Below are 12,713 nucleotides of genomic sequence, written 5' to 3'. Positions count from 1 at the left end.
TAATCGTAAAATATACATTTTCATGGAAAAATAATCATAAAGCTAAATTAATGAATTAAAAGCATCAAAAGGGACAACATTTAATGTAAGGCTTATAACTACTACCCAATTATTGATTCATTCTGAATAAATTGTAATTAGTATTGTTATTGTTTCAAAGTTGTATCTTTTATGGCTTTTGCTTCTTTAATTGAATAGCGTCCACATCCTTAATGCCATTAAATACAGTAATTCAAACCAGCTTCTGTCATCAATTACAGTTATCAACTAACCGCTTTCGCTGTTCTCTCTTCTGTCCTAATGTCAAAATTGTGTTGTTAGATAATCTTCGTTAAATCTTCCATTATATACTTAAAATCTACATTTCACCAGATCTAAATGTATGTGCGTATAACGGAGCAACTTTAAGGGTTATTTAGACATTTATTATTTTTTGATCCAACGAAGAAGAAAAATAATGATCATATGCCCTGAAGTTTAAGACTCGAATCCCTCGTGGGAGATACAGGAAAAGATGATGATGTTGTTAAGTTCGTAGAGAGAGTGATTAGTAACTCTTTTTATACCTGAAGACCTGAGACCTGTGGTATTAAAATCACTGTAAGCTTTCATACGAAAATATTGGGTGGTCGAAAAAGTATTTTCGTATTTTGTCAATAGATGGCGTTGCAGTCGTATATCTACAGTGCTAGTAATCACATGGTGCCATACTATATAGTGCTGAAAAAGTGAGATTTTAAGCTTCGTTTGACCAAAAAACTTAAATCAAGTACGGAAAAGTTGAATAAAAAGTTCAAAAATTAGTGAAAATAATGAAGAAATTCGTTAAATTTTGCAATTTTTGTATAAAAAATGAAAGAATGCCACGCAAGCTACAATTAAAATTTGTGAAGTTGCTGTATAAGTTCATGTAGCACAACAATGGTTCGCTCGCTCCCGTGCTGGAAATTTCGAAATTTCAGTTCACACTGATGTAAGTATTACACTGATGGAATAATGGCTCTAGCGGAAAAGTGGCAAAAGTGATCGACCAAAATGGTGCATATTTGTTTATTTATTTATTAGTATAAATATAAAAAAAAAATAAGTTGAAGTTTGATTAGAAATACGAAAATACTTTTTCGACTACCCATTGCAATTGTAGTCAAATCATACCACTTAGTCGGGTTTAATGCGTAAAAAACTCAAAAACTAACAAGTATTTGATGCTTTGAAATGCTGCTTTTCTCTTCCTCTTTATACTGCACTACATGCCGTAGTGATCCACTATGTATCCAGCCTAAAGGACTTACTTAAAAAGAAGGAAAAATAACCTCAGTTGAGCATACATATATTTTTATTAGCACAAAAGCTAATTAAAATATGGAAAAATATACATATACATCTTCATATCAAACCTCATAATATATATTTTATATTACTTGAACTCTTTTCTGAGTGCCACATAATAAATCTTACAAAAGTCTACAGATTTTCGAAAGAAAACGTGAATGGTAAATTAAATCCGTCTTAACTGTGGACTTGGTACTCACTTATAGATATGCTAGCAAGATGTTTTTATGTTTAATTATATATCAATTTAACATACAATACATACATACATACATGTACATATCTACCTTTATTGCAGGTGTGGTAAGAAAATCATGAAAAAGTCACGTTAAACTCACTGTTGATGACCCGCAACTCAAGGTAAGCGCCATTTCCATTGACCAAACTACTACAACTACTAAGCTTAAGAGTGTATGTAGATTTACTTAGTGGTATTACATAACATGCATATGTATTATGACAGCTCATTATTATTATTATTATTTTAATTGCCTTTTCACAACACTACGCATGCAATTGATAAGCCACTTCCACATCACGTAAAGGAAATGGAAAGTCTGACAACAGTCATTTACCCATTACACACACCTTCCCCATAAGATAGGTCTTGACTTTAGTACACGCTTAAATATAGTTGCCGGTCAGCTAATTATCACTTTTTAATTGCATTTAGCACTATGTGATTAAGTTCCACGAATCAACGCTCATTTTGGGTGTCCACTTTTGCGTATACCTAAGTCGCCTGTTGGTGTTAGTTTTGTAAAGTGTTGTTATATAATAAGTATTACTTTTATGCCAAACGTGTTTGTTGTTCTTTTTTTCTTTGTAATTACATACTACCTATATGTTTCAAAATTTAAATTATTGGTTACATGGAGTTACTTAAGCGAATCAGTACCAATTTCGTTGTTTATTAATATATTTATGCATTTAATTTATCTGTCTTACTTTTGTAGTGGATTGTACCAGAAAGTACTAATTACTGCTTTGCCATAACCAATTTTATACCATTAAACATTAAATAAGGAATTTATGCCAGTTTTCAAATCAAGAAAAACCAATAAATTATACAGGGTGATAAAACTAAATATCAGTAAAACCGTCTATTTATAAATATTAATTAAAAAAATATAAAATATTAAAAATTTTTTATTAGTGTCAATTTTTTTAGACCCCGATTTCATCAACAGCTAATTTTTGAAGTTTTTTAAAATTATCTACTTTTAATATTTTTTCCTTTATTCTTGTAATGTCAATAAATAACTAATAAAAAATAAGTAATAAAAATAATAATTGCATTTTTCTAGACTAGAATCAGGGGACAAAGGGTGACAAATGTGGAAAAAATTATCCAAATTTCTTACTCCAAACATCACCAAAATCCACAGCTAACACAAACCATTTTATAGCAGTACACATTAGAGAAGGAGTTTAGGGCATGTTTCCTGACTATACAAGCGGAATATGTTTCAGGATGACACACAAATGTAGAAATTGTTTCCAAAATTTTAAATTTTGTTTAAAAAACTAATTGCTTTTTCATTCTTAATTGCATAGAATATATAGTTCAAAGAATTTTTAACGAAAGATTAAAACAAGCGAAGAATGTTACAGGGTGACAGACAAAAGTATGGAACACTTTGTCCATAAAAATCGGGTATAGAACTAATATTTTATAATTTTGATAGTAGCATTCTCAATAATACATTTCGACTCTTCCCATTTGAACTTCAAGACGACTTTTTATTTTTCTACGAAGGGAACTGAGGTTTTCAATATTTTGACTAACGCAAAACAATCTCTTTTGTTTACGTATACATTCTGTTCTCAATCCCTTGTGTTACTTACACTTAATATCAAGTTATTTATGATTATTTCTGATTTTTTGAGCAACTTTTATCTAGAAACCAAAAGATTCGGGTGGAACTTGACTAATGTGTTTTATATAGACTCCATTTTTCATCTGCCGAGAGTTGAATTTTAAAATATTTTTATAAGTTGCGATATTGCTTTTTCGGAACTCAATGACGTTCAGACACGTACCGGATTTACTAGCATTTTACACTCATCATTGCAATACCTGACTTACTACATCAACAATCTATGCATCCAAGCAACCCTAATCACCATCGTTTTGTCAGATAACAGCTTGCCTATCGTTAACTCTTGGTACTAACAAGCTTACGCAATAATATAGTATTTACTTTTAGCATTTAAGTCTATTCTTCAGCAACCACATTCAATTTCTTGTGTTGAAGCTTAGCTTGAGTTTCGTGGCGCTCACCATATTTAGTACGTCCATAATTTGACCCACTTTTCGCGAAAACTAAAATCAAATGAAACTTGTTTTCCACAGACACTTTATTACATTTGAGTTTACTTCTTTTCTACAGTTGTCGGTGGTTTTTGGCAACACGACGCCACACACAAGGCCAACCGGCCATACTATTATAAATCTTTTAGTTGAAAACATATAATCTTGCCAATTTCTTATTCAATCAAGTGGCCAACGAGTTTGTGCGTTGTAACATATTAGCCGATACTGGATTTTTTAAGGCGATATATTTGCCCATACACATACATATGTACATATATATCACAGATTGTAGTTTTAGTTTAATATAAAAATATATACAAAGTTGCTAGTGTACTAGTGTTTGCCATTCCCTTTACTCAGCATCAGTATTAAAAAATCTGATTTAGAACAGTGCTGAATCTAAGTGCTGGACTTCAAGGCCTCTTTGAGCTTATTAAACTTGAAATCTAACAATTAAGACTTCATGGCTATAGATGATAAACTAAAATGGGAATCACATATTTGACAAAGCTAACTGAAAACTATATATGAAACTCCGTGAATTTGAGGAAAAAGGTTCAGAAAAACCAAAACAGTTAAATTGGAATTACTTTATAAATAAAAAAATTTGTCAACCCAATGATTATTAATGCAATTGGTAACCTAAGAAGGAAGGTCTGTAGAAACTAAAATATCTCTCGGTAAATTTAAAAAATTATAGCTGTATATAGGCTTAATTTTAATGAAAAAATGAGAGACAGATGTTCCATAAAAAGATACTACCCGTATTTATACAACTTTCCAATCATGTCAGTAGAAAATTTACTCTGCACAGACTCCGCTCTGGTTGACTTAAAAACCAAAAAACGTATGGTTACTATAATGTTACTATAATGTTATAGTAACCAGTTACTTTCTATATAAGTATCATACTTTCTTAATATCTCTATAAGCACTTCTAATTATCCCAGAAAATATAGTATTTCACGTTCTGTGGATAATCATTTATATTTCACACCTATCTCTTGATCTTTTTAGCAGCACAGAAGTAAATATTTACTCTCCAGGAATTCTAAACCAATTTACTCGAAGATCTTTTTAAAAATTTCGAAAGAAAGTTCTTAGCGACAGTATGATCTATCCTTGAAATTTACCGTTTTTTATGCATAGAACATTTTAGCATTAAATTTCCAATGAAAAAGAATATTTTCAAAAGTTTTCAGCGAATATAAATCCTGTTGTCGATTCTCAGGTTTTCTAGTGTTTCCTTCCTACTAAACAGTTGGTTATAATAACTGCAAGACATTGATACAAGTTTCAGAAAAACCTAAACGAAAGTAGAAGAACATAGTTATTTTTTTGAAATTTCATTCATAATATGTATACGAATGATACAAAATAACAGCCGAAATAACAGCCCTTGGCCGGATAAAATCAGGGTCAATTCCACTAACGTAGAACCGGCTGTGTTGGGAATTTAATATATACATAGTTATTAGCAGGATGAGCTGAGTGGGTTTGAGAATGTCTGTTTCTATATATGCAAACCAATCCTTTAGTTATTGACCAGAGATTTTGCAAACGTCTGTTGCAGCCCCTAATGCCGGATCATTATAGCTTAAAGTTGCCATATAACTGAAGGAACGGAAACAAGTTCTGAAAAACTTTCGTTTGACGAGGTATCTTCACAAAATACAGTAGGGTATTTGAACTAAGATAATACTCTAATATCCGAGGAAATTGCTCAGATCCGACAACCATGGCATATAACTGCCATATATAGTAAATTGAACGTTCAGAATCAAGTGCTTGTATGGAAAACTTTTTCAGATATTTACAAGATATTTTCACGAAATTTGATTATTGTCACAGCAATATTCGATTGAATTCAAGATGACATTGTTTTTATAGCTCTTTTATATATGTATGTTATAAATAATGCACCTGTGAAGGGTGCAGCTGAAGTTAATGCTCTTTCTTATTTTGATAAATAAAAGTCTTCTGCGATTTATTATAAAAAAAAATACCATTAAGCAAATAGCTATGTATTTCTTTAACTACATGTACTCATACATATAATTAAATAAATAAAAAATGAACCAAAAAAATCATTTGCGATTTGCATAGTGGTTTGAGTCATCTTCGGACTGGTGTTGACTTGGCGAGCAATCAGCGATTGAACTGTGTGAAGTCATGTATGTATGTGCTTAAGTCCATGTAACCGAAGCCTTAAGATATGCATGCACGTTTATACACACGTATATGTAAATTGCACGTACTACCTTCTAATAAAATGCTTAGCTATGTACATATGTATGTACATATATACCTATGTCGTTGGCATATAGTTAAGCGCTCCGATAGCAAAATACAGTTAACCGAAAATAGGTGGAACGTAAAATTTTGTACGCACGTGTATAATTCCAAAGAGCGAAATTGTTGCCTTTTTGTGCCTTACCTTTTCAGGCGCTCCAAAATTGTACACATTGCGTTACCAGCCACTTTGTTGCTATTATTGGTGTGCGCTTTAAGCTTACTATAAGAAATTTGTTTGGTAGCAAAAACCGCAACAATTGTTATTTAAAATATTTTTTATTTGCCTTTTTTTCATTATACCCCACTATGTTAAGCGCTGGGTTAGCCGCAACTGTTGCGCATGCGCCTTTGGTTTGTTTGCATATTTTTGGTTTTACTATCGAAATATTTTGAATTGTTATAATTTTTATATAGATACAATGTTTATAACAGTTTTAAAGTATTTTTATAGACTTTGTTTTAATTATTTAAACTTTTCTCTGTCTCAGACATGTAAATAAAATACTATTCTTTAAATTTATTCGCATAAATTCTTATAGTTCGCAGCTAGCCATCCACTTTACTCACCGATAATTGATTTTAATTGTTTACTGTTGCTCTTCGGTCTTTGCACCGCCTTCGCTCTGCTCAAAAACCAACTTTTTTCTGCTCGAAAATGCTTTCTCGTCTTCAAACTCTTCACTTTTTTCTCTCTTCTTTTTTCACACCAAACTTTCTTATGACGCTTTCTGTATGCGGATAGTCATGAAAATTTGTGATTTGTAGATGGAAGCACTACACTTTTTGAGTTTTCTCACTTATTTTGCACAATCTCGCTTGTAATTCCTTGCGTACCGTCGTCTTTGCCAATTTACACTAGCCGCTGAATACTATATGTTGTCCACTTAATCCTCAAAACGCTTTAATTACCTCTCACAAGCGATACTTTAATATTAGTTTCTTAATTTCAACAGGTATTTTATTTAGTTTGCCACTAATCTCAAGCGATTTAATCGTTTTACTTGCGTTGATCGTTCGATTTGTTGTCTTCGCGTCTGTTGTGCGCGAGTAACTGGTATTTGTTGGCTTGGTGGGAGAACTCAAATATACAATGGCCGAAATGTGCGTACTAAAGAGTGTGGCGGCACAGCTTCATGTGGGGCGAAATGCTCCGCGTTGTGGCTTTTTGTTTTGCGTTTTTGTGCTCCTTCTGGCAGTTTGCCACCTTCGCTTGGAGTTGTTGAGCGCACAAGCAATATTGGAGCAACTAAGCTCAGCTTGTTACTCAAACTACGATCACATTGAAAGCTTTTATTTGTTGGATCTTGAGTTTTAAGTGATCAGCTTGTTTGAGCGGCAAATAGAGCTTAGCATAAAAGTTAGGCAAATTAAAGCTTATAAAGCTTTTTTGACATTGCTTAAGCTCGCACTTATTAGCCTTAAGCTAAGTTATTGACCAAAGCTCGCCTTAAAGCTCAGTATTGGTACAAACTTCTATTTTTGAATCGTTACAAAATCCGACTACTTCTCAGTCAAAACAAAAGCATTATACGTGGTCTGATTATTAAGTTACAGTATTGAAGCTTCTGCAGTGTAGCTAAAGATAAATAAAGGGTTATTAGGTGAAGACCGCTTATAATTTGTTGGAAGTAATACGGAAGCTCCAAAGGAGCACTCTATTAGATATTGTCATAACCGAAAGAACTGTAAAATGGATTAAGGATTTATGAAGAATACTTTTCAATTTAGTTGCGTTGAAAATAGGTAATCTGTATTTCTTACTTCTTAAAACCCTTGTGGAAACTCATTTAAGGGGTTACAAAGGTTTCTAGAGTAAAAAATTGCCTTTTTCAAATTTTTTTTACTCATATAAAAAATTAAATATTTTATTAGAATTGTTTTTTGTTGCAAACGTATACTATTAACAAAAATAAATAAAAAATCTTGAATTTTTTTGGAAAAGTCATCTTAAACTCAGCAATTGCGATGCCATTTCCGGTTACCCATAATTTAGCCATATCGAGGCATTTACATTCAGCACCGTTTCGTCCGAATATGTTTCAAAAATGTCAATACTGGTAATAGTGTCATTGTCCGAGGCCTACCGGGCTGCCTGAATATTTAAACTTCTTGTGCTCTTCGAGGTATACACATATGTTTACATCAAACCTGGAACAACATGTATGGAATGAAATTCAATCTCATTGCATTAGCTCCGCTCTTCAATCACCACACCTTGTAATCAAGCTTTCTTATTTTTATTGGGCATCATTTCATAGTTGATTACATGAGACCACAAAAGCTGAATTTATTAATCTGATAATAGAAGCTATTGATAACCTTATCATTTACTGGAATTATCTTTAATCGTTTTTTATGATATATGTATGAGATAAGATACTTTGCAATAAATTCGAAAAATAACACTTTAGCTCAAAATGATTTATTATAATTCAACAGCTTCGCCTGTTTTAACACAGTATACAATTATAAAGTTTTCTTTCGAAATCGAGAAGTGTAAAAATGAATAAAATCAGATTATAACCCGATCACTTCCCATATAACACAATTTTAAATTCCATTTGAGACTTTACTTTCCAGTATACAACTCAGGTATGAATTAATATATCAGAAAAATTATTGCAGCTGAAGGCTATGCATAGACAACATACAAGCGTCGTCCTTGCTTGCTCTGAATTCTGCCGAATACACTTTCCCCATTTTTTGAAGGCGGGTCCTTAAGGGTAGGTGCTTTGTGATGACACCTACAGTATTAATAAGTTCCCAGTGGGAGCTTTTTAATCTGTCCATCATCAACAATATCCTAAAGTAATTTTTTGGTATGCTCCGGGTTGCTAGTTTTCCCTGAGTTGCTGCTCTAGAGAGCCCTTGAAGGAGCTGAATGATCTGGGGTATTTTATAAGTAAATACCAACACGAAAATCTGCTATATTGGGCACTTTCGGAATAAACACGGCGTACGCCATTACCGATATACATTCCTACACTTATACGTAACATATACACATATATGTATATGTATATTATTATATAAATAGTACACATGAGCACATCATGAAATTTGTCACTATCAAAAGAAATAAAATGCATTGTTTCTAATCAGCAAAGCTGAGCTTTCAAACGCTTATCAGTGAACGACACCGAATGCACTTGATTTTTTGTCCAACATTCTTGTGCAAGTGTATATAATATATATGAGAATATATAATAGTATATATATAATATATTTGTAAGAATTTGCTGCGATATCGAATTGGCTGCTAGTGAATGTCACAGAACTGGAACAACGATCGTTGCAATGACGCGACGATAAAACAAAGAAAACAATTCGTGCAACGACAACTGTGATAAGCACATACTCGTATGAGGGTCTTAAGGGCAAGTTTCTTCAACGAATTACCACAGAATAATATTTTCCAAAGAATGTTCTTAAAACAACGTCGACCCTAATGGATATATTCACAACTGGAGTTTGTTCATGTAAGAATAGCTATTTCATTAGTAAAGTAAGGGTTTAAAAAAAATGTTAGAGATCAAGCTTAAAGACTTTAAGTAGGAAAAACCTAGATTCAATTTTGGAGCTTACAAATGTACTCACACAAGAATATCTAGAGGGTTTCACTAATATATTCTAATTATTCGATCAAACAAACGACTGTCGAAGCGACCTATAAAATAGATATTTGACATCATTTATAGGGGTTCAGTTGAGAGGTTACATGGGTTTCCTCGAATAAAAAAATAGTTTTTTTTTTCAAATAATTTTTTCTCATATAAAAAATTCGACATTTTATTAAAATTTTTTATTTTTTTTATTTAAATTTTTCAAAAAATAAAGAAGTTCAACACGGCCATTGTTACGCCATTTCCAGCGAACCCACAAAAAAATATGGATTGACAGAATAGCTCCTTACAGGATCATCTAGAATTAAAACAAGTAAGGAGGGGCTAAGTTCGGGTGTCACCGAACATTTTATACTCTCGCATGATAAAGTGATAATCGAGATTTCAGGCGTGGTTGTGAACCGATTTCACCCATATTTGGTACATGTCATMAGGGTGTTAAGAAAATATTATATACCGAATTTCATTGAAATCGGTTGAGTACTTCCTGAGATTTGGTCCATAAGTGAGCGACGCCATGCCCATTTTCAATTTTTAAAAAAAGCCTGAATACAGCGTCCTTCTGACATTTCTTCCGTAAAATTTAGTGTTTCTGACGTTTTTTTTTAGACAGTTAAAGCACTTTTAGTGACTGTCTCTTATACACATCTTGCAGCTTCCTTCTGATATTTCTTCCGTAAAATTTAGTGTTTCTGACGTTTTTTTTTAGACAGTTAAAGCACTTTTAGTGATTTTCAACATAACCTTTGTATGGGAGGTGGGCGTGGTTATCCGATTTCTTCCATTTTTGAAATGTATATGGAAATGCCTAAAAGAAACGACTCTATACAGTTTGGTTGACATAGCTATAGTAGTTTTCGAGATATGTACAAAAAAGTTAGTAGGGGGCGGGGCGGGTAATTTTTTTTTCAAATAATTGCTATCGAAAAGACCTGTGTAAAATTTCATGATGATTAGTTGAATAGTTCTCGAGAAATCTTGCCAATCGACAATTTCGATAAAAACGCTTTTAAAGCCGAAGCACTTAGTGATCACAAATTCTCAAAGCTTTATCTCTGAAACTATTACTCAGATCAACTTGAAAATTTAGGACAATATTCTAGAGGTGTTGTAGAAACCAAAAAAAGGCATTACTGTGAATGAAACGACATAGAGATATGATACTCAGAAGAAAGTTTTCAATAAATCAAATTTTTATTCATTCATGGTATTATATACATAAGCTCTTCAAAGAAGATTTAGGGTGTATTACCAAAATTTTTTTTAATGGTGACAGTTCCAACCTAATGTACGTAATTTAAATATAAATTGTATGGGAATTTCAGAACTCTACGTTTATACCGCCGCATAGTAACCATACATCCATATATTAGCAAAACTTGTGGAAGAATTTTTCTGACACTTGCTTATCTATGCCCACACCGCTATAACTTTATTATAGTTAATTAATTTATTACGTGCTTTTTCTAAGCTAATCACCAAAAAATTTTATAAAACCTTTCCCGCTGACTTTGCGATTTGCCTTTACGTCCGTAATTGTCAGGCAAGTGTTTAGTAGAATTAGGAAAACGATTAAGCATTGTATAATCAATGTCGAGTTTTCATATGAATTCGTTACTGAAAAACAATTTTTAAAAACTTCGATTGTAACATGAGTAATAATAGTTGAGCCATAATAACTTTGTTTCAAACTTTTTTAAAAAAAAAGTATGAATTAAAAATGTATTTCCAAGAAACATACACCTTTTAAGATATCATAAATAAGGCAAAGACAAATAAGGTCCTTCTGAGCCAATTCAAGCATGCCCACGATTTATCCAATTTTTCATACACTTTTTATAAGCCTTGGTCTTCAAAGCTTTCAGCTAACTTTGATTTTTCGATTTCCGCTGTCCTTTGAGCCTCCCCTCGCTAGATTATGTGACGGTTTCAACGTCATATACACAATCTCACGTCTATCACCAGTACTTTTTCTTTGCGACCTCTATTCGATGTCGATCCGTAAGATCTGTTGCAATCCTCTGCTATCCTCTGACGCCAGTACGCCGAGTTGAAAAAACCTTCGACGACGAATGCTTAGTGTTGCTCAAATACAGGTATTCCTGATAAAGCACACTGTCAAAAAGTTTTCTGCAAAATTTTCAACGATTTCTCAGCCGTGTTTCCATTGGAAAAAAATGTCAAACAAACTCGTTGTTCAACTTTCGTTCCTTCGTAAAAATCTCCAGACAATACTTTCGCATCGTAAACACCGTCTACACCCGAAAAAAGTTTGTACCACACTAGGAAAACTATTTTTTCCAGGATTCGGTTTGCACTCGCAGTCTAAATGGATCAGTACGAGTCAAATTTTATGAGATGTTATGTCAAAACATTATTGGTCGATTTGTACAATAAGTTTATGTTTAGTTTATTGAAAACAAAATGTTTAGCCTTTTTCTTATATTTCCGAAATTGTTGCTAATAAACAACAGGGGGTTAGTGCTAAACCAATAATACCAGAGGCGCTGTGGTAGTGCTGAAATTCTTTTTTCAAATACCTACCTTTCGGTGTTGATCTGTAATGACCGCCACAATCCTATAACGAAAACATAACGCAATAGAAACGGAAATAGACAGCACTCTGAAGCCTAAATCCGAATTTAAGAGCAGGGAGTTCCAAAAAACTATAGTAACGGTTTTATATTCTTCTTCAATAAAAAAGAGTCCTAGTTAGATAACATTTGATGCTATAAAAACAAAGAAAATACGGAGCATAATTTCCACAATGACCTTATAATAATAGAAGTCAATGTTTTCAGCTACAAGATAACATTTGTGTCGCGTGTTTCTGTGTCGTTGTTGTCAAAAAAGTCTTGCGGTATTTTTATTGAATTTTCAATTGTTCATAAAATTTTTTTTGATGACTCATGCCCAGCTCTTGACCGAGGCTACGGCTACTACTATACCGGTCTCTTTTGACCAATTCAGCGATTTTATCGCAATTTTCGACGACAGGCATGGCGCATCTTCGACCACCTCTACACCAGAACGAAAACGTTGAAACCACGTTGTGCGGTGGAAATGGAAACTGTATCGGGTCCATAAACTGCACAAATTTTATTGGCGGCTTGAGATGCATTTTTGCCTTTATCGTAGTAGTACTG

At 32.9% G+C, this 12,713-nt stretch overlaps 1 protein-coding gene across 1 annotated transcript in view; it reads right to left on the bottom strand.

Annotated features, from left to right (window-relative positions):
• LOC108978561 (alpha-tocopherol transfer protein-like) overlaps positions 1-7,097 on the bottom strand; it is a 23,187-nt gene extending 16,090 nt beyond the window's left edge. The window contains exon 1 of the mRNA XM_018948905.1: positions 6,512-7,097. The gene's annotated coding sequence lies outside the window, so the exon portion shown is untranslated. The remainder of the gene's footprint in view (positions 1-6,511) is intronic.
• Positions 7,098-12,713: the final 5,616 nt, after the last annotated feature.

Source organism: Bactrocera latifrons, unplaced genomic scaffold, assembly GCF_001853355.1.
Source record: "Bactrocera latifrons isolate USDA-ARS-PBARC rearing strain unplaced genomic scaffold, ASM185335v1 scaffold_124, whole genome shotgun sequence".
NCBI classification, from domain to species: domain Eukaryota; kingdom Metazoa; phylum Arthropoda; class Insecta; order Diptera; family Tephritidae; genus Bactrocera; species Bactrocera latifrons.
Note: the sequence above shows the minus strand (reverse complement) of the source record. Positions and strands in the feature narration are given on the sequence as shown.